Here is a 24,648-nt window from a genome sequence, read left to right on the forward strand (position 1 = left end):
CTGGTGGAGACTTCAGCATATAGTTTCCTATCATTTGCAAATAGTAACAATTTTACTTTTTCCTTTCCAATTTGGATGGCTTTTACTTCTTTTTCTTTTCTGATTGCTGTGTCTAGCACTTCCAATTCTATGTTAAATAGAATGGTGAGATTGTGAATCCTTGTTTCTGATCTTGAAGGAAAAGTTTTGACATTTTCCCCGTTGAGTGTGATGTTAGCTGTGGATTTGGTAACAACAGGCTTTAGTTCGCTGAGTTATGCTCCCTCCATAACAACTTTGTTGAAGGTTTTATCACAAACCAATATTGATTTTTTTCAAATAGTTTTCTAATCTATTAAGGTAATCATGTGAATTGTATCATTGTGTGTGTGTGTGTGTGTGTGTGTGTGTGTGATGAATCACATTGATTGTGAACATTGAAAAATTCTTGCATTCCTGGAATAAATCTCTCTTCTTCACAGTGCATGGTTTTATTTATCTATTGCTGAATTTGGTTTGCTACTATTTTTGCACCTAGGAGCAGCAGGGGTATTGGGCTGTCATTTTTTTTTTTTTGGTAGTATTTTTGTTTAGTTTTGATATCATGGTGATCTTTCATTTAGTCATGGAAGATTATATGTTTCTAAAATTAATCTATTTATTCTAGGTTGTCCAGTTTCTGGGTGTATAACATTTCATATCATTCTCTAGTGATTATTTGTATTTTGTGGTATTGGTTGTAATTCTCTTACTTTTAGACTACTTTTGTTTATGTGAGCCCTTTCTTTTTTTTTTTTAATAATGAGTCTGAAAAGTTTTATCAGTATCATTTACTATTTTCTATAGAGTTTCATTGATTTTTCTATCCTTTTTGGCTTTTGTTTTATTTATTCCTGCTCTAGCCTTTATTATTTCCTTCTTTCTGCTGAATTTGAGTTTTGTTTGTTCTTTTCTTGTACCTTAAGATGAAAAGTTAGGTTGTTTGAGTTTTTTTTTTTTTCTTCTACTTTGAGGTAATATAATATTGTTAAAAACTTCCCTCTTTTAACTATTTTTCTATGTCTCAAAGATTTTGGAAAATTGTGTTTTAATTTTCTTTTGTCTCAACACAATATCTGATTTCCTATTTGAATTCTTCATTGACTCCCATTGCTCTATTTAGTAGCATTTCTCCACGTTTGAGGGTTTTTTTTTTTTTTCAGTTTTCTTCTATTAATTGATTTTTAGTATAGCATAGTGGATGGAAACAATGCTTAATAGAATTTATTTATTTATTTATTTATTTATTTTTATTTTTATTTTTATTTATTTTTATTTTTTATTTTTTTAAATTTTAAAATCTTTAATTCTTGCATGCGTTCCCAAACATGAACCCCCCTCCCACCTCCCTCCCCACAACATCTCTCTGGGTCATCCCCATGCACCAGCCCCAAGCATGCTGCACCCTGCGTGAGAAATAGACTGGCAATTCAATTCTTACATGATAGTATACATGTTAGAATGCCATTCTCCCAAATCATCCCACCCTCTCCCTCTCCCTCTGAGTCCAAAAGTCCGTTATACACATCTGTGTCCTTTTTCCTGTCTTGCATACAGGGTCGTCATTGCCATCTTCCTAAATTCCATATATATGTGTTAGTATACTGTATTGGTGTTTTTCTTTCTGGCTTACTTCACTCTGTATAATCGGCTCCAGTTTCATCCATCTCATCAGAACTGATTCAAATGAATTCTTTTTAATGGCTGAGTAATACTCCATTGTGTATATGTACCACAGCTTTCTTTCCATTCATCTGCTGATGGACATCTAGGTTGTTTCCATGTCCTGGCTATTATAAACAGTGCTGCGATGAACATTGGGGTACATGTGTCTCTTTCCATTCTGGTTTCCTCGGTGTGTATGCCCAGAAGGGGGATTGCTGGGTCATAAAGTAGTTCTATTTGCAATTTTTTAAGGAATCTCCACACTGTTCTCCATAGTGGCTGTACTAGTTTGCATTCCCACCAACAGTGTAGGAGGGTTCCCTTTTCTCCACACCCTCTCCAGAATTTATGGCTTGCAGATTTTTGGATTGCAGCCATTCTGACTGGTGTGAAGTGGTACCTCATTGTGGTTTTGATTTGCATTTCTCTGATAATGAGTGATGTTGAGCATCTTTTCATGTGTTTGTTAGCCATCCGTATGTCTTCTTTGGAGAAATATCTATTAATAGAATTTATATCTTCTTAAATTAATTGAGATTTTTTATTTGACATGGTATATGATCTATCCTGAAGAATATTCCATGTCCAATGTAAAAACATGTGCATGTTGCTCTTTAGGATGTAAAATCTTGTAGATATCCGTTAAATTCATTTGGTTGTATGTTTCATTAAAGGCCACTGGTTATTTATTTTCTGTCTAGAAGTTCTATCTATTGATGCAAGTGCGGTAAAAAGTTCCCAACTACTGTGGAATTACTGATTATTTCTGCTTTACATCTATTAGTATTTGCTTTATATATTTAAGTGTTCCTACATTAGGTGCACATATATTTATTATGTTATATCCTCTTCTTTGGTTGGCCTTTGTTGTAATTATATAATGCCCTTATTTGTCTTTATTATAAACTTTATTTCCGGTTCTAATTTGTCTGATGTGAGTATTGCTACACAAGCTTCTTTTCATTTCCATTTTCATGAAATAACTTTTCAATCGCTGTTCTTTCAGTGTGTGCATCGTTGGTTCTAAGTGAATCTCCTGTAGGCAGCACATAGATGTTTCTTTATACTTATTCCAATCTCCAACATAGCTCTTATAATTGCAGCATTTAGTACATTGATACTTAAAGTCATAATTGATAAGCATTTGCTTATTTCTATTTGTTACCTATGTTCTTGTTACTTTTGTAGCTCTTCTCTGTTCTTGTCTTCTGTTAGTCTCTGCCCTTGTGGTTTTATTTTTTAGTGTTCGGTTATAAAAACCTTTTCTTTCTCTTTAATTTTTGTGTATCTATTGCAGGCTTTTATTTTCATATCTACTTGATGATGGTCATTCAAATTGAAACACAGTCTAAAGCTCAATACTTTTATTTCCCCCCACAGTGTGTGTTTTTATATTGTATTTTACAGCTTTTATATAACAAGCTCTAAGTTCATCCACCTCAGTAGAACTGACTCAGATGTCTTCCTTTTCATGGCTGAGGAGCATTCTATTGTGCATATGTACCACAACTACTTTATCCATTCACCTGTTGATGGACATCTAGGTCGCTTCCATGTCCTAGTTATTGCATACAGTGTTGCAATGAACACAGGGCTACACATGTCTTTGTCAATTATGGATTTCTCAGGGTATATGCCCATTGGTGGGATTGTTGGGTCATATGGGTAGTTTTAGGGCTTTCCTGGTGTCTCAGCAGTAAAGAATCCCCCTACAATACAGGAGATGCAGGAGTCACAGATTCAATCCTAGAGTTGGGAAATTCTCCTGGAGGAGGGCATGACAACCCACTCCAGGCTTCTTGCTGGGAAAATCCCATCGACAGAGGAGCCTGGCATGCTACAGTAAGTGGGGTCATGAATGGTTGGACATGACTGAAGAGACTGAGAATGCATGCACGTGGTAGATTCCTAGATTTTTAAGGCATCTCTATACTTTTCTCCGTAATGACTATATCAATTATGTTCCGCCCAACAATGTAAGAAGATTCCTTTTTCTCCACACCCTCTCTGGCATTCTGACACCTCACTGTATTTGTGACTTGCATTTCTCTAATGATGAGTGATATGAGTAGCATCTCATGTGTTTTTGTTGGCCATTTGTATGTTTTCTTTGGAGAAATAATCTGTTTAGATCTTCCATCCATTTTTTTTTTTATAGCATTATTTGTGTTTCTGGTATGGAACTGCCTGAGCTGACGTACATTTTGGAGATTAATCCTTTATCAATTGGTTCATTTGCAATTATCTTCTCCCATTCTGAGGGTTGTCTTTTCATCTTGTTCATAGTTTCCTTTGCTGTGCAAATCTCTTAAGTTTATTTAAGTCCCAATTTTAAATTTTTGTTTTTATTTCCATTACTCTGCGAGGTGGATAGAAGAAGATACTGCTATGATTTATATCAAAGAGTGCTCTACCTATGTTTTCCTCCAAGAGTTGTTATATTTTCTTGCCTTATTTGAACTTGAATGACGATTTGTTTAAAAATTTTATGTATATTTATAGGTTACTATATATACACAAACATTATGATAGCTACAAATCAGGAAGCTATAATAGATATGCAAACGAAAGAAAGAAAGAAAAAGTCAGCCCATAAAGAATTGATGAAAAGATGGATAAAAGAACAGAATAACCACAAAATAGCAAGAAAACAAAATGATAATTAAGAAAGTATCAATAAGTCTATGTCTATTAATAAAGATGGAGTGTAAATGAACTAAATGGTCTAATCAGAAAAAAAAGAAGACTTATATATTGGCTGCCTACAAGAGATTAACTACAAAACAGGACACACAGCCTGAAAGTGAAGAGACAGAAAAAGATAATCCATGTAAGTAAAAATGAAAAGATTATGGTAGCAAGACTATTATAAAACTTTAAAAGTAAGTCTGCAACAAAATGCAAAGGGGACATTATATAATGATAGTCAATCCGAGAGGATATAGCTTTCATAAAAATATATACACCTAATTATAAAGAAACCATTAGCAGACATAAAGGGATAATTTGACAGTAGTATAATAAGAGTAGAGGACTTTAATGCTTTTTAGCTTCTGTTTTTCGGGGATAGTTTCATTTGCCGCCTCCTGTACAATATTACAAATCTCTGTCCATAGTTCTTCAGGTACACTGTTAACTAAATCTACTCCCTTGAGTCTAGTCCCAAGAAGGGAAAGTGTTTATCTGAGGAAGCTTTACAAATAGAGGGATAATGAAGAGAAGCAAAAAGCAAGGCAGACAGGGAAAGGAACATCCAATTAAATGCATACTTTCAAAGAATAGCTAGTAGAGACAAGAAGGAATTCTTCAATAAAAAGTGCTTAACAATAGAAGAAAACAACAAAAAGATAAAGACTACAGATCTCTTCAGGAAAACTTGAAACATAAAGGGAACATTCCATCCAAAGATGGGCACAATAAAGGATAAAAATTGTAGAGACCTAGGAGATACTGAGTGCAATTGTGCGGTAGTTTGAGCATTCGTTGGCATTGCCTTTCTTTGGGATTGGAGTGAAAACTGACCTTTTCCAGTCCTGTGGTCACTGCTGAGTTTTCCAAACTTACTGGCATATTGAGTACAGCACTTTCACAGCATCATCTTTCAGAATCTGAAATAGCTCAATGGGAATTCCAGCACCTACACTAGCTTTGTTGGTAGTGATGCTTTCTAAGGCCCACTTGACTTCACCTTCCAGGATGTCTGGCTCTAGGTGAGTGATCACACCATTGTAATTATCTTGGTCATGAAGATCTTTTTTGTACAGTTCTACTGGGTATTCTTGCCACCTCTTCTTAATATATTCTGCTTCTGTTAGGTCCATATCATTTCTGTCTTTTATCGAGCCCATTGTCTTGGTGTCTCTAATTTTCTTGAAGAGATCTCTAGTCTTTCCCATTCTGTTGTTTTCCTCTATTTCTTTGCATTGATCGCTGAGGAAGGCTTTCTTATCTCTTCTTGCTATTTTTTGGAACTCTGTATTCAGATGCTTATATCTTTCCTTTTCTCCTTTGCTTTTCACTTCTCTTCTTTTCACAGCTGTTTGTAAGGCATGACTGAGTGACTGAACTGAACTGAACTGAGGAGACACAAGAGATCATGATGAGATGGAAAGAATACACAGAAGAACTGTATTTAAAAGATCTTAATGAACCAGATTACTGTGACAGTGAAGTTTTTCACCTAGGGCCAGACATTCTAGAGTGTGAAGTCAAGTAGGCCTTAAGAAACACTGTTGTTAATAAAACTAGTGAATGTGGCGAAATTCCAGCAGACCTACTTAGATCCCCAAAGGATCATGCCATCAAGGTTTTTCATTCATTATGTCAGCAAATCTTGAAGACCCAGCAGTGACCTCAGGACTGGAAAAGGTCAATTCTCATGCCAATTCCCAAGAAGGGCAGTACCAAAGAGTGTGCTAACCATAGGACAATTGCACTCATACTCCAGGCTAGTAAGGTCATGCTTAAAACCCTTCATGCTAGGCTTTGGCATCATGCAAACCAAGAAACTCCAGATGTCCAAGGTGGGTTTAGAAAAAGAAGAAGAATTAGAGATCAGATTGCCGACATGCCCTGGATTACAGATAAATCAAGGGAATTTAAGAAAAACATCTATCTCTGTTTCATTGACCATGCTAAGGTCTTTGACTATTTGGAACATGAAAAACTGTGGAAAGCTCTTAGATAGATGGGAATACCAGCCTATCTTACCTGTCTCCTGAAAAACCTCTATGTGGGCCAAGAAGCAACAGTTAAAACCCTGTATGGAACATCGTATTTGTTCAAGATCAAGAAAAGAGTACGACAGGGCTGTCTGCTGTCACCCTGCTTGTTTAACCTACATGCTAAGTACATCATGAGAAACATGGGATGGGATGAGTTGCAAGCTGTAATCAAGATAGATGGGAGAAACATCAACAGCCTCAGATATGCAGATGATATCATTCTAATGGAAGAAAATGAAGGGGAACTAAAGAACCTCTTGATGACAGTGAAGGAGGAGGTCGAAAGAACTGGCTTAAGACTAAATATTAGAAAAACAAAAACAAAAAACTAAGATTATGGCATCTGGTCCCATTACTGCATGACAAATAGAAAGGTAAAATGTGGAAGTAGTGACAGACTTCCTATTCTTGGGCTCCAAAATTACTGCAGATGGTGATTGCAGCCATGAAATCAGAAGATGCTTGTTTCTTGGCAGGAAAGTGATGGCAAACCTAGACAGTGTGCCAAAAAGCAGAGACTTTACTCTGCCAACAAATGTCTGTATAGTCAAAGCTATGGTCTTCCTAGTGGTCATGTACAGTTGTGAAACCTGAACCATAAAGAAGGCAGAATACCAAAGAATTTATGCCTTCAAACTGTGGTGCTGAAGAAGACTCCTGAAAGTCCTTTGTACAGCAAAGAGATCAAACCTGTCAGTCTTAAGGGAGATCAACCCTGAATATTCACTGGAAGGACTGATGCTGAAGCTGAAGCTCCAGTATTTTGGTCATCTAATGCAAACAGATGACTCATTGGAAAAGTCCCTGCTGCTGGCACAGAAGGACCAGAGGGTGTCAGAGGATGAGATAGCTGGACAGCATCATTAATGCAATGAACATAAACTTGGGCAAACTTTGGGCAATGGTGAGGGACAGGAAAGCCTGGTGTACTTCAGTCCATGGGATTGTAAAGAGTTGGACACAACTGCATGACTGAACAACAGCAGAGGACTTTAATACTCTTACAAAAATGGATAAGTAATTCATACCAAAAAGATAAATAAACAGACAGTTCTCTTAAGTGACACATAAGACCAGATGGATTTAATAGATATCTGCAAAATATTCCATTCAAAACCATCAAAATGCACATTCTTTTAAATTGCTCATGGAACATTCTCAAGCATAGATCACATGGTAGGCCACAACACAAGTCTTAATAAATTAAAGAAGCTTGAACTCAAGCCTCTTTTCTGGCCACAACAGAATAAGAAATCAATTCAAAGGAAAAAAAAAAAAAACTAACAAAACTGCAGTCCCTTACCAAGTCAGGACTTGCCATTATGCTGGGGAAAGCAGATCTTGCTCACAACTGTGTCTTAGACCCATGATTTCTGTCTGGTCCTGCACAGTCAACGTGGAGACAATGGGACAATATCCCTGACAAATACATAGCAAGATCTTCTATACAATAATAACAAATCAAATTTAAAATACAGAAAAAAGACCATATATCATAATCAGGTAGAATTTATTCTAGGGATGCAAGAATGGTTTAATTTCCACAAAACAATCAGTGTGATATACCACAGTAACAAAATGACTTAAAAAAATAATCTCCTCATCTCAATAGATGAAGAAAAAGCATTTGATAATTTTTTTCTATTCATGATTTAAAAACTCAACAAAATTATTCTAGAGGAAGCACACCTCAATAGAATAAGGAAAATATATTACAAATAAACAGCCAACATCATTGGAGAAGGAAATGGCAACACAGTCCAGAATAAAAAATAAACACTCAACTCAAGGAGAAAGAAATCAATTATATTGATGATATTAAAGAACTATAGAAGAAAAAAAAAAAGGAGAGAACAGAATAAGATCTTACATAACTTTTTAAGTTGAACAATCCAAGCTTCCATTTCTCATACTTAGAAAGAATAGTAATAAGACTGACTGGGAAAATGCAGTATTATGTTAAGCTTATACAGTATTTTTGAAGCTCAGCTGTAATTTATGCACCCATAGGTCACTATGTATGAATTATTTTATTAAATAAAAATCTGAATTGCTATTTTCTCCTTCCCCATTCATAATAGCCTGTTCCATGATTTATATTTAAACTACTGCAATACTTTCATTATTATTTTTATTTTTTTTCTTTTTTAAAAACTTTTTATTTTACACCAGAGTATAGTCGATTTACAATGTTGTTTAGTTTCAGGAGTACAGCAAAAGTGATTCAGTGATATATACATCTATTCTTTTTCAAATTCTTTTGCCAATTAAGTTGTTATATAATATTGACCAGATTTTCCTATGCTATATAGGAAGTGCTTGTTGGTTACCGATTTTAAATATAACAGTGTGTACATGTTAATACCCTACTCCCTAAAATTCCCTCCCCCTGTCCCTTTCCCTGTGACAACTACAAGTTCATTCCCTCATATTCAAGTTTGTTTATATTTTGTAAATAGATTCATTTGGATCTTTTTCTTTTTTGGTTCCACATATAAGCAATACCATAGGGTATTTCTCTTTTTATGTCTGACTTACTTCACTCAATATGACACTCTCTAGGTCCATCAATATTTTTACAAATGCAATTTTTTTTTTATTTTTAATGGCTGAGCAATATTCCATTGTACATATCTACCACATCTTCTTTATCCATTCACCTGTTGTTGGACACTTAGATCACTTCCAGTTGTGGCTATCGGAAACAGTGTTGCAATGAACATTGAGATGCATACTCTTTCAGATTTTTTTTTTTCCCAGATATATGCCCAGGAATGAGACTGCAGGATCATATGGTAGCTCTCTGTTTAGATTTTTTTTTTTAAGAAACCTCCATATTGTTCTCCACAGTGGCTATGCCAATTTACATTCCCACCAAGAGTATAGAAGGGTTCCCTTCTCTTAACACCTTCTCCAGCATTTAAGTTTTTTTTTTTTTTTTTTTTGAGGATAGCCATCCTGACTGCTGTGAGGGTATATCTCACTGTAGTTTTAATATGCATTTCTCTGATAAAAAGCAATATTGAACATCTTTTCAAGTGCTTCTTGGCCTCCTGTATGACTTCTTTGTAGAAATGTCTATTTAGATCTTCCATTTTTTTTATTGGATTGTCTGTTTTGATGGCATTAAGCTGCATAAACTGTAAATTTTGGAGATCGATTTCTTGTCAGTCACATTATTTGCAACTATTTTATCCCACTATGTGGATTGTCTTTTTGTTTTATGGTTTCCTTCACTGTGTAGAATCTTTAGAGTTTAATTAATTTCCATTTGTTTATTTTTGTTTTTATTTCCACTATTCTGGGAGATAGATCCAAAAAGATCTTGCTATGATTTATGTCACAGAATAGTCAGCCTATGTTTTCTTCTTAGAGTTTATAGTATCCCATCTGACATTTAGAACTTTAATCCATTTTGGGTTTATTTTTGTGTATGGTCTCAAAGAATGATCTAGTTTCAGTTTTTTACATGTAGCTGTCCAGTTTTCCCAGCACCATTTATTAAAAAGACTGTGTTTATTTCATTTTATAGTCTTGCCTCTTTTGTTATATATTAATTGACTATAGGCTCATGGGTCTATTTCTGGGCAGCCTGTCCTATTCCACCATTCTATATTTCTATTTTTGTGCCAGTACTATACTGTTTTGATGACTTTAGTTTTATATTATAATCTGAAGACAGGCACCTCAATTCTTTGAGCTCCGTTCTTATTTCTCAATATTGCTTTGGCTACTCAGGGTCTTTTGTGTCAAATTTTAAGGTTTTTTTTTTTTTTTTTTTTAATCCTAGTTTTGTGAAAAATATCCTTTGTATTTTTCCATTGTACCAAGTGATTTCAATGTTTGATTGGAATAGTGATTCCATTGAATAGTGATTCCATTGAATCTGTAGATTGCCTTGGGTAGTATAGACATTTTGACAATACTGATTTTTCTGATACCCCCCAAATGATATATCTTTCCATTTGTTCATGTCATCTTTGATTTCTTCCATCAGTTTCTTATAATTTTCAGAGTATAAGTCTTTAAGTAGACTTATTCCTAGGCATTTTACTCTTTCAGATGTGATGGTAAATGGGATTATTTATTGGACTTTACTTTCTGGCCTTTTGTTTTAGTGTATAGAAATGCAACAGATTTCTGTGTATTAATTTTGTAACCTGCAACTTTATCAAATTCATTATTGAAGTCTAGTAGTTTTCTGGTAGCAGCCTTAGGATTTTCTATGTAGCAGAAATATTTTAGCAGAAATATTTTCTATTTCTGCTGCATGTCTTCAGCAGACTGTGATAGTTTAAACTCTTTTTTTCCAGCTTAGATTGCTCTTATCTCTTTTTCTTTTCTGATTGCCATAGTTAAGGCTTCCCAAGCTATGTTAAATAAAGGTAGTGAGCATGAAAATCTTTACTTCATTCATAATCTTAGGGGAAATGCTTTTAGCAATTCACCATTGAGTATGATGTTATCTATAGGTTTGTCATATATGACCTTTATCATGTTATGTTCCTTCTATGCTCACTTTCTTGAGAGTTTTTATTTTAAGTAGGCATTGAATACTATCAAAACCTTTCCTACATCTATTGAGTTGATCATATAGTTTTTATTCTTCAATTGGTTGATGTGGTGTATCACATTTATTGATTTTGTGGATATTAAAAAATCCTTGCATCCTTGGGAAAAACATTTCTTGATCTTTTTAATATATTCTTGGATTCAGATTGCTAGCATTTTGTTGAGGACTTTCGCGTATATGTTCATCAGTGATATTCCCTTAAAATTTTTATTTTTGTAAGCATCTTTGCTTTTGGTATCAGGGTGATGGTGCCCTTACAGTGTGAACTTGGCAAGTTTTATTCCTCAGCAATTTTTTGGAAAAGTTTCTGAAAGATAAATGTTAGCTTTTCTTTAAATATTTGATAGAATCCTCGATGTGAAGCACACTGGTCCTGGAGTTTTCTTTTGGAAGTTTTAAAATCAGATTTTAAATTTCAGTATTGTGATTGCTCTGTTCATATTTTGTATTTATTCCTGTTACAGTCATGGAAATTGTACCTAAGAATCTGTCCATTTTTTTCATGTTGTCCATTTCATTGGCATAAAGTACCTCATTGTCATCTCTTGTGATCCTTTTTCTTATCATGGTGTTACTTGTAACTTCTCCTTTTTCATTTCTGATTTTACTGATTAGAGTCCTCTGTCTTGTTTGTTTGTTTGTTTGTTTTTTTCCTTGATGAGTCTGGCTAAAAGTTTATCAATTTTATTTTTTCAGAGAACCAGCTTTTAGTTTCATTGATCTTTGATATTGTCTTCCCCACTATTATAGTCAATTTATCTCTTTATGACTATTAGCATTTGCTTTATATATTGAGGTGCTCCTATGTTGGGTGCATATATATTTATAATTATTATGTCTTCTTCTTGAATTAATCTCTGGGTAATTATGTAGTGTTCTTCTTTGTCTCTTATTTTAAAGTCTTTTTTTTTTTTTTGATATGAGTATTGGTAACCTAGCTTTCTTTTTTATTTCCATTTGCATGGAGTACCTATTTTCAACCCCTCACTTACAGTCTGTGACTCAAATTGTTTTGTTTCAATCTGTTAGGTCTGAGGTGGGTCTCTTGTGGACAGCATATATATGGCTCTTGATTTTGTATCCATTCAACCAGTCTATGTCTCTTGTTTGGAGCAATTAATCCATTTACATTTAAGGTAATTATTAATATGTATGTTTCTATGGTTAATTTGTTAATTGTTTTTGGTCTATTTTTGTAAGTCTTTATCATTCCCTCATCTTTTTTTCTCTGCTCTTGGGTGTCTTATTTAGAGAAGTTCCTTTAGAAATTGTTGTAAACTGCTTTAGTGGTGCTGAATTCTCTTAGCTTGTGTGTCCTTTAACCTCACCATTCTTTCTCAAAATTGTTTTGGGTTTCACTTTAAATTAAAGGAAGGTAGTCATCAAAATGGCAATACATTGAAGAGTTAACTGACTTCAGTCCCCCTCACAAGAAAACCATACAGTAATTTAACATATATAAGACATTATTATAAAAGTGCCAGAACCTAGGCTGGATGTGGAGCATGGGCTGTAGCACTTCCATCGACATCAGAGACCAAGATGAACTGTATTAGAAGGTAAAGAGGAGCAGCCACATTTTGACCACATTAACCTTCCCCATGCTTGCACAGGGAAGCATCATGAGGATTCTCCTAAGATTGCTGCTTCTCTGGTGGGAAAATGCTAACCCAAGATGAACATCTGGCTCCCTTCAAATTGTAAAACACTTTCCAGGAAGCTTAATGGAATCTGATACCACAAGGATTACTGGAGGAACCTGTGGATCTATAACACAGGGTTTCAGATAGAGACTGAGAAAGGGAAGAGGCTTATAGCAACCTGTGTCCACATCTTGACAGTCTTAATTTCTGCTTGCAGTGGTGACTGAACAGAGATTTAGGCCAGAAATTAGCAGCTTTTTCCATTTTTAGAGCCAAACTAGTGGTCCTCTATGACCAACGAGTTTGCCTGACAGTTATGCTTGATTTGGAAACACAGCCAGTGGGCTATACCAGCTGTGGAGCACATCCTAAGACTCTACCCAGACAAGGGAAAAAATCTGCCCTCCTATCCAACTCCTAACTTTAATCTCCAGTGCTACTCTGTGGAGCATATCCTGCGTCTCTGTTTAGTTCAGTGACCATACCCAGAAACAGCTCAGCATACATTTTTGTGTAATTGCCGAATATAGCCTGTGAAGGCAGGGAGTCCAGCCAGAGGCCCCAACTAGTTAGGAAGCACAGCCTATAAACCTACCCAACCAGGAAGTCTGTACAGAAGACTCCACTGTCACAAAGCATTATCTACAACTCCAATCAACTTTGGGGTATAGCTAGGGACCCTGTGCAACTAGGGCAGGAATTCACCAATATTACTCAACTGCTGACCACAGCCAAAACTATCCAATTGCAAACCTCAGGCTGTTTCTTCAATCAACTTTCGAGCACAATCTGTTGTTCCTTGCCCTGACATTTGCAACAACTTGGATGAATCACTTACACTAAGTGAAATATCAGACAGACAAAGGCAAACACTATGTAATCTCACTTTTATGTGGAATTTTAAACTGAATTCATAGAAACAGAGCTAGTAGGTTGATGGTTGCCAAGGATAGTTCAGTTCAGTTCAGTCACTCAGTCGTGTCAGACTATTTGCAACCCCATGAACAGCAGCACGCCAGGCCTCCCTGTCCATCACCAACTCCCGGAGTTCACTCAGACTCACGTCCATCGAGTCAGTGATTCCATCCAGCCATCTCATCCTCTGCCGTCCACTTCTCCTCCTGCCCCCAATCCCCCCCAGCATCAGAGTCTTTTCCAATGAGTCAACTCTTCACATGAGGTGGCCAAAGTACCGGAGTTTCAGCTTCAGCATCATTCCCTCCAAAGAAAACCCATTGCTGATCTCTTTCAGAATGGACTGGTTGGATCTCCTTGCAGTCCAAGGGACTCTCAAGAGTCTTCTCCAACACCACAATTCAAACGCATAAATTCATCGGCCCTCAGCTTTCTTCACAGTCCAACTGTTACATCAATACATGAACACTGGAAAAACCATAGCCTTGAAGACGGACCTTTGTTGGCAGGGTAATGTCTCTGTTTTTCAATATGCTATCTAGTTTGGTCATAACTTTTCTTCCAAGGAGTAAGCGTCTTTTAATTTCATGGCTGCAGTCACCATCTGCAGTGATTTTGGAGCCCGCGAAAATAAAGTTTGACACTATTTCCACTGTTTCCCCATCTATTTCCCATGAAGTGATGGGATCAGATGCCATGATCTTCATTTTCTGAATGTTGAGCTTTAAGCCAACTTTTTCACTCTCCACTTTCACTTTCATCAAGAGGCTTTTAGTTCCTCTTCACTTTCTGCCATAAGGGTGGTGTCATCTGCATATCTGAGGTTATTGATATTTCTCCTGGCAATCTTGATTTCAGCTTGTGCTTCTTCAAATGAAAAGCAAGGGAGAAAGGAAAGATGCAAGCATCTGAATGCAAAGTTCCAAAGAATAGCAAGAAGAGATAAGAAAGCCTTCCTTAGTGATCAAAGTAAAGAAATAGAGGAAAACAACAGAATGGGAAAGACTAGAGATCTCTTCAAGAAAATTAGAAACACCAAGGGAACATTTCATGCAAAGATAGGCTCAATAAAGGACAGAAATGGTATGGACCTAACAGAAGCAGAATATATTAAGAAGAGGTGGCAAGAATATACAGATGAACTATACAAAAAAGATCTTCACGAGCCGGATAATCACGATGGTGTGATCACTCACCTAGAGCCACAGAGCCTGGAAGGTGAAGTCAAGTGGGCCTTAGAAAGCATCACTACGAGCAAAGCTAGTGTAGGTGATGGCATTCCAGTTGAGCTCTTTCAAATCCTGAAAGATGATGCTGTCAAAGCGCTACACTCAATGTGCCAGCAAATTTGGAAAACTCAGCAGTGTCCACAGGACTGGAAAAGGTCAATTTTCATTCCAATCCCAAAGAAAGACAATGCTAAGAATGCTCAAACTACCACACAATTGTACTCATCTCACATGCTAGTAGAGTAATGCTCAAAATTCTCCAAGCCAGGCTTCAGCAGTACGTGAACCATGAACTCCCTGATGTTCAAGCTGGTTTTAGAAAAGGCAGAGAAACCAGAGATCAAATTGCCAACATCCGCTGGATCATGGAAAAAGCAAGAGAGTTCCAGTAAAACATCTATTTCTACTTTATTGACTATGCCAAAGCCTTTTACTGTGTGGATCATAACAAACTGTGGAAAATTCTGAAAGAGATGGGATTACCAGATCACCTGACCTGCCTCTTGAGAAACCTATATGCAGATCAGGAAGCAACAGTTTGAACTGGACATGGAACAACGGACTGGTTCCAAATAGGAAAAGGAGTACATCAAGGATGTATATTGTCACCCTGCTTATTTAACTTATATGCAGAGTGCCAAGGATAAGGTGTGCCTAAAATGGGTAGCAATGGTCATAGAGCACAAACTCCCAGTTATAAGTTGAATGTGTTACTAGGGTCTAAATACAGTATGCAGACTTCCTAATAATGCTTTATTATATAGTGTACTGAATACAATATTATGTCATTTATATATCAACAAAGCTAGGAAAAATCAAGGTAAGGATCAAAATTAACTTTTCCTCACCAATGTCGAACAGATCCAGTATTATTTATTGTAAATATTACTCTTCTTCCCCCTCCACCCCTGAATTCCTACCTACTCAGTTTTGACACTGTTCAGTTTTGTGCATAGAAACAGTATTATCTTCTGTTGAATTGTCTATTATTACACAATACCTAAACAATTATTTTAAAATGCTCTCTTTTGTACTAGATTGGTTTCTTCCTTAGTTTTACATCTTGATCCATTTATTTCATTTTTACTACTGACTCCCTGATTCAACTAATAGAATTATATCTGGAAGCTAAGGATGAGAGTGAAAGGGCAGATAGTATGTACTTTTCTTCTGTCAAGTTCTCCTTTTCATGAAAGAAGACAGATTTTTCTGAACCTGAATCTGAATAATGGTACTTACATTTCTAATAAAATGCTATATAGAAAGTAATTGCAAATTTCCTGTTTATCAGTTCATTTCTTCAGAATGCCTGGCACACTTAGCCTCATTCATTTATTAATAAAGACTGGTAAATTCTGCCATAGAATTCTTTCAAATCTCAGGAATCAGGCTTCTTTACTTCGGACCATATTACAAAGCCACAGTAATCAAAATAATAGAATACTGACACAAAAATGCAAACATAGTTCAATAGAATAGATAAGAAGCCCAGAAATAAACCCACATGCCTATGGTCAACTTATGGACAAAGAAGACAAGAATATATAATGGAGAAAAGACAATATTTTCAAGTGGTACTGGAAAAACTGGACAGGTACATGCAAAAGAATGAAATTAGAACATTGTCTAGCATCATACGCAAAAGTAAACTCAAAATGGAGTGAAGACCTAAATGTAAATCTGAATACTATTAACTCTTGAAGAAAGCATATATAGAACACTCTTTGACATAAATAGGAGCAAGATCTTCTCTGATCCATCTCCCAGAGTATTGGAAATAAAAACAAAAGTAAACAAATGGGACAAAATTAAGTTTAAAAACTTCTGCACAACAAATGAAATCATAAACAAAAATGAAAAGGCATTGTCTCCAACAGAATGTAAATTAAGCTACTGAAAGAGATTTTCAAAACACTCAAACAGCTCATGCAGCTCAATATTAAAAAATCTAAAAATCCAAGTAGAAAATCTAAATAGATGTTTCTTCAAAGAAGACATACAGATGGCTACAGAGCAAAGAACAATGCAAAATATTTGAAATTATTACAGAAATGCAGATCAAAATTACAATGAGATATCACCTCACATCAGTCAGAATGGCTATCATCAAAAAGTCTGCAAACAATAAATGGTGGAGAGGGTGTGGAGAAAATGAACCTTATTACATTGTTCTTGAGAATGTAAAGTGGTATGCTATTATGCAGAACCATGTGTGGATTCCTTTAAAAACTAAATATTCAATTTCCATATGAATCAGGAGTCCCACTCCTGGATATAAATTCAGAGAATACTATAACTCAAAAAGATGTATGAACCCAGATGTTCATTGCTGCACTATTTACAATAATTAAGATATAGAAGCAAACTAAATGTCCATCAACAGAGGAATGGATAAAGAGCACAGGGAGCATATATACAATCGAATATTACGCAGCCATTAAAAATAATGAAATCATGTCATTTACAGAAATATAGATGGATCTGGAGATTATCATACTAATTGAAATGTCAGACAGAGAAAGACATGTATCATATCATATCGCTTATGTGTGAAGTTTAAAAACTGAAACAAATGAGCTTATTTACAAGCAGAAATAGACTTACAGATTTTGAAAGCAAAGTTATGGGTACCAAAGGAGATAAGTTGGAGGGAGGGATAAACTAGGAGATTGGGATTAACATGTAGACACTACTATATATAAAATAAATAATCAAAAGTATCTACTGTATAGCACAGGAAATTCTACTCACTATTATATAATAATCTGCATGGGAACAGAATTTGAAATAAATGGCTATATGTATAACTGAATCACATTGCGGTACACCTGATACTAACAAAACATGGTAAATAAACTATTCTTCAGTATAAAATAAAAATTAACACACGAATTCTTCCAGTTGTCATAAGTAAACTAGGGTAACTTTACACCATGTGCTAGCAGTAATTCTTGCTGTTGTTTAGTCTCTTAGTCCTTTCTGACTTATTGCAACACTATGGACTGCAGCAGGCCAAGCTTCCCTGTCCTTTACTATCTCCCAGAGTTTGCTCAAGTTCATATCCATTGAGTAAGTGATGCTAACCATCTCATTTTCTGCCACTATTTTCTCCTTTTGTCCTCAATCATTCCCAGAATCAGGTGTTTTTTTGTTTGTTTGTTTTATGTTTTTTTGTTTGTTTGTTTGTTTGTTTTTCAGCAAGTCGACTCTTTGCATCAGGCGGCCAATGAATGCATTGGCGCCTCAGCTTCAGTATCACTACTTCCAATGAATACTCAAGGTTCATTTCCTTTAGGATTGACTAGTATCACCTCCTTGCAGTCTAAGGAGCTCTCAAGAGTCATCTCCAGCACCACAGTTCAAAAGCATCAGCTTTTCGGCACTCAGTCTTCTTTATGGCCCAACTCTCACATACTTACATGAAAACTGGGAAAACCATAGCTTTAATTAGATGGACCTTTGTTGGTAAAGTCTCTTCTTTTTAATGTACTATCTCGGTTTGTCATAGCATTTCTTCCAGGGAGCAAACATCTTTTCATTCCATGGATGCAATCATTGTCCACAGTGATTTTTATGCCCAAGAAAATGAAACTTGTCACTGTTTCCACTTTTTGCCTATATATTTGCCATGAAGTAATGGGACCATTTGCCTGGATATTAGCTTTTTGAATGCTGAGTTTTAAGCCAGCTTTTCCATTCTTCTATTTACCTTCATCAAGAGATTCTATAGTTCTTCAATTTTTGCCATTAGAGTATATCATCTGCATATCTGAGGTTATTGATATTTTTCCTGGTAATCTTGATTCCAGCTTGTGCTTCATCCAGCCTGGAATTTCACATGATGTATTCTGCATAGAAGTTAAGCAAGCAGAGTGAAAATATGCAGCCTTGACATATTCCTTTTCAAATTTTGAACTATAGTTCCATGTCCAATACTAACTGTTGCCTTTTTCTGTGTACAGGTTTCTCAGGAACAAGTAAGATGGTCTGGTGTTCCCCTCTCTTTAAGAATTTTCCACAGTTTGTTGTGATCCACACAGTCAAAGGCTTTAACATAGTCAATGAAGTAGAAGTAGATTTTTTCTTTTTTTGGAATTCCTTTGCTTTTTTTTTTTTAAATTCAATGGAAGTTGGCAATTTGATCTATGATTTCTCTGCATTTTACAAATCCAGCCAGCTTAATACACCTGGAAGTGTTCAGTTCATGTACTGTTGAAGCCTAACTTGAAGGATTTTGAGCATTATCCTGCTAACCTGTGAAATTAGTGCAATTGTATGGCAGCTTAAACATTCTTTGGCATTGCCTTTCTTTTCAGCTGGAATGAAAACTGACCTTTTTTAGTCCTGTGGCCACTGTTGAGTTTTCCAAATTTGCTGACATATTGAGTACAGCACCATCTTATAAGATTTTAAAGAGCTCAGTTTAGATTCCAACACCTACACTTTAACAGAACCACCTTTTAAGATAATAAGCAGCTAATCTGGAATTCCATTACCTCCACTAGCTGTGTTCAGAGTAATACTTTCTAAGGCCCACTTGACTTTACATTCCAACATATCTGGCTCTAGGGGGATGACCACATTATTGTGGTTGTCTGGGTCATTAGAACCATTTTTGTATAGTTCTTCTGTGTAGTCTTGCCACCTTTAAAAAAAAATCTTCTGCTTTGTTAGGCCCTTGCCATTAGTGTCCTTTATTGTGCCCATCTTTGCATGAAATTTTCCCTTGGTATGTGTGCGTGTTGTCATCTCAGTCATGTCTAATTCTTTGTGACCCTGTGAACTGGGTCCTGCCAGGCTCCTCTGTCCATGGGGATTCACCAGGTGAGAATAATGGAGGGGGCTGCCATGCCCTCCTCCAGGGGATCTTTCCCACCCAGGGATCGAACCCATGATTTGTGTGCCTCCTGCATTGCAGGCAGATTCTTTACCAGTGAAGTTTCATCCCTTGGTATAGGATGGCCCAAAAAAGAAGGAAATCTAAACCCTGAAGGAGACTGTTCTCACATTGCAGAGTGTATTCATGGATATAATACAGGAATGCTTTTCTTAAATAAATTAAGCCATAAGTGTACAAATTCAAAAAAATACTATGTGATCAAATGGGTGGTGGGAGAACTGCTAAAGCATGACAGTCATAGAAGTTACAGTGAATTTCAAAATATAAAAATTAACACTACTGTAATCTAGGTAGAACAGAAATACCTTTAAAAAAAAAAAGGCTTCACAGTTCTCAGCAACAATTCAACAGAAGAATATGTTAAAATAATATTTTCAGAATTGTGAGAAAAGTGAATACAGAGATTTCATACCCTACTAAGTTATTGTATAGTGGTGTAGAAAGCAGTCTGTAATTTAGTAATATAAAGGCTGCATATTGTCACCCTGCTTATTTAACTTATATGCAGAGTACATCATGAGATATGCCAGGTTAGAAGATTCACAGGCAAGAATTAAGATTGCCAAGAGAAATGTCAACAACCTCATATATGCAGATGATACCACTCTAACGGCAGAAAGTATAGAGGAACTAAGGAGACTTTTGATGAAGTTAAAAAAGGAGAGTGAAGAAAAAGCTGGCTTAAAACTCAACAATCCACAAACAAAGATCATGGCATCTCGTCCCATCACTTCATGGCAAATAGATGGAGAAAAAGTGGATAGTGTGAGAGACGCTTGCTTTTTGGAAGGAAAGCTATGGCAAACCTACAGAGTATATTAAAATGTAGAGACATCATGTTGCCGACAAAGGTCCATATAGTCAAAGCTATGGTTTTTCCAGTTGTCATGTAGGATATGAGAGTTGGATCATAAAGAAAACTGGGCACCAAAGAATTGATTCTTTCAAATTGCGATGCTGGAGAAGATGCTTGAGAGTACCTTAGACAGCAAAGATAGTAAACCACTCAATCCTAAAGGAAATCAACCCTGAATATCATTGGAAGGGCTGATGCTGAAGATGAAGCTCCAATAGTTTGGATATCTGATGGACAGAGCCAACTCATTGTAAAAAGACTCATGCTGAGAAAGATTGAGGGAAGTGGAGAAGGGGATGAGAGAGGATGAAATGATTGGATGGCATCACCCACACAAGGTGCATGAGTTTGAGCAAACTCTGGGAGATAGCGAAGGACAAGGAAGTCTGGCATGCTGCAGTGAATGGGTTCACAGAGAGCCAGACATAACTTAGCACCTGAACAACAATAACAATTTAAGAACTTAGAGGAAAATTGCATTCAGATGGATTGATTGAATCCTTTTTGTAAATCTAGCCAATCAGAAGAAAGAGAAAATGGAAAATAGAATCAAAATGAATGTCAGTAATTTGGAAGATAAAAGAAATAGCAGTGATCATTGTATGTATGTAAATATAGAAAATAAATTTTACAATCCATACTAGACTGACTGTAATGCAAAAAAGTATAAAAACTGACAATCTAAAATGTAATAACTAATCAAAATCAAGAATAAGAAAATACAATATATAAAGGCATTTTAAGTTTAATTATGTACTCATTTTTCAAGTCATGGTATCAATAAATACTATTGAAATTGCTAAATTATTAAATAGAGTTTAGATATATTACTTTAAAGTTATAAGATATTACTAAGTAATCACTGGCTGCTGCTAAGTCACTTCAGTCGTGTCCAATTCTGTGTGACCCTAGAGATGACAGCCCACCAGGCTGCCCCGTTCCTGGGATTCTCCAGGCAAGAACACTGGAGTGGGTTGTCACACTGGAGAGTCCACAATTTTAATTCAAAGCTTTGATATTAACAAAAATGAGACAAAGCAAAAGATCACACACACACACACAAACTCAAAAAAATTAAAACCAAAACCACATTAAGAAAAAAATAAAAAGGAAGCATTTTACTAAATGTAAAAACAGTTCTCATTAATAAGTCTTGAGGTCAATAAGTGAGTCCAAAGAAATAACTGAAACACTTAGAACTTCAGAGATTTACATTATGATAGGAGATTTTGTGTGATAAACCCAGATACACTTTGCATTTTCTTTTTACTAGCAACTAGATTTTGCTTGGTGGCTACCACTTAGGCATACAGTTCTGTATTTCAGAATAGAATCAGCAATTGACTTGATTGATACAATGAATTCTCACACTCTTTGCTAGGAACTAGTTGAGGAATACTCATATGGATCAACTATGATTACAACATGAAAGAAGATGAAACATGGAACTCTAATTGTTATGGAAACATGGGATTCATTTTATTTTCACAGAAAAGAGAGACATTAAAAAAATGAGCCTTGAAAACATCACAGAGCTGCCAATAAATCAATCCATAAGTCTATTTTACTTGAAAATGTACTCTTACGTGAGTTAATGCAACTCATTTTCAGTCAATTTTAGGTTTATTTTTGTTTGCTTTGTTTTACATACAGCATCTTGCATCTGTATGCAATTAATAAATGCCAAAAATAAAATAATTAATTGTTCTATAAATATTTATTGAATGGTTAATTATGTACTATGCAAAGAAAGAAAGCTTAGTAAATACATATGCTGCCAATGAACATGTGCACACTCAGATACACATTAAACATATGCACACACATATACAAAGAGAGGGTGGAGTAGAAAAGATTAGAGGAAAGAAGATATATAGAAAGATACATAATGAAACTGGACAGTTTTCTGAATATTTCACAATAATTGAATTCTTTGCAAGTATATGTTGCTTTGGGCTTCTCATATGGTGCTAGTGGTAAAGAGGCTGCCTGCCAACACAGGAGATGCAGGTTTGATCCCGGCATTGGGAAGGCCCTGGTGAGAGAGCATAGTAAACCAACCCAATATTCTTGCCTGGAGAATCCCATGGGTGGAGGAGCATAGCAGGCTACAGTCCATGGAGTCACAAAGAGTTGGACACAGCCAAAGTGACTTCCTTATTGCCAAATTCAGACTTAAATTGAGGAAAGTAGGGAAAAACATTAGGCCATTCAGTCATGACCTAAATAAAATCTCTTATGATTATACAGTGGAAGTGAGAAATAGACTTAAGGGACTAAATCTGATAGACAGAGTGCCTGATGAACTATGGACGGAGGTTCGTGACATTGTACAAGACACAGGGATCAAGACCATCCTCAAGTAAAAGAAATGCAAAAACTCAAAGTGGCTGTCCGCGGAGGCCTTACAAATAGCTTTTAAAAGAAGAGAAGCAAAAAGCAAAGGAGAAAAGGAAATATATACCCATTTGAATGCAGAGTTCCAAAGATAAGGCAAGATAAGAAAACATTCTTCAGTGGTCAGTACAAAGAAATAGAGGAAAACAATACAATGGGAAACACTAGAGATCTCTTCAAGAAAATTAGAGATACCAAGGGAAGATTTCATGCAAAGATGGGAACAATTAAGGACAGAAATGGTATGGACCTAACAGAAGCAAAAGATATTAAGAAGAGGTGGCAAGAATACGCAGAAGAACTGTGCAAAAAGATCTTTATGACCCAGATAATCACGATACTGTGCTCACTCACCTAGAGCCAGACGTCCTGGAAAGTGAAATCAAGTGGGCCTTAGGAAGCATCACTACAAACAAAGCTAGTAGAGGTGGTGGAATTCCAGTTGAGATAGTTCAAATCCTAGAAGATGATCCTGGGAAAGTGCTGAACTCAATATGTCAGCAAATTTGGAAAACTCAGCAGTGGCCACAGGACTGGAAAAGGTGTTTTCATTCCAAAGCCAAAGAAAGGCAATGCCAAAGAATGCTCATACTACTGCACAATTGCACTCATCTCACACACTAGAAAAGTAATGCTTAAATTCTGTAAGAGAGGCTTTAATAATACATGAACCGTGAACTTTCAGATATTCAAGCTGATTTTAGAAAAGGCAGAGGGACCAGAAACCAACTTGCGAATATCTGCTGAATCATCGAGAAAGCAAGAGAGTTCCACAATAACATCTATTTCTGCTTTATTGAAAATGCCAAAGCCTTTGACTGTGCGGATCACAATGAACTGTGGAAAATTCTGAAAGAGATGGGAATATCAAACCACCTGACCTACCTCCTGATAAATGTGTATATAGGTCAAGAAGCAACAGTTAGAACTGGACATGGAACAACAGACTGGTTCCAAATAGTAAAAAGGAATATGCCAAGGCCATATATTTTCACCCTGCTTATTTAACTTTTATGCAGAGTACATCATGAGAAATGCCAGGCTGGATGAAGCACAAGCTAGAGTCAAGATTGCCGGAGAAATATCAATAAACTCAAATATGCAGATGACACCACCTTTAGGGCAGAAAGTGAAAAAGAACTAAAGAGCCTGTTGATGAAGCTGAAAGTCGAGAGTGGAAAACAAAGATCATGGCATCCGCCCCATCACTTCATGGCAAATAGATGGAGAAATTGTGGAAACAGTGACTGACTTTATTTTTCTGGGGTCCAAATCGCTGAAGATGCTGACTGCAGCCATGAAATTAAAAGACAGTTACACCTTGGAAGGAAAGTTATGACCTATCTAGACAGCATAATAAAGAACAGAAACATTACTTTGCCAACAAAGATCCATCTAGTCAAGGCTATGGTTTCTCCAGTAGTCATGTAGAATGTAAGAGTTGGACTATAAGGCAAGATGAGTGTCAAAGAATTGATGCTTTTGAACTGTAGTTTGGAGAAGACTCTTGAGAGTCCCTTGGACTGCAAGGAGAGCCAACCAGTCCACCCTAAAGGAGCTCAGTCCTGAGTGTTCATTGGAAGAACTGATGTTGAAGCTGAAACTCCAATACTTTGGCCACCTGATGCAGTGAGCTGTCTCATTTAATAAGACCCTGTTGCTGGGAAAGATGGAAGGCAGGAGGAAAAGGGGATGACAGAGGATGAGATGGTTAGATGCAATCACCAA

The sequence above is a fragment of the Ovis aries genome, chromosome 11 (genome assembly GCF_016772045.2).
Source record: "Ovis aries strain OAR_USU_Benz2616 breed Rambouillet chromosome 11, ARS-UI_Ramb_v3.0, whole genome shotgun sequence".
Lineage (NCBI taxonomy): Eukaryota > Metazoa > Chordata > Mammalia > Artiodactyla > Bovidae > Ovis > Ovis aries.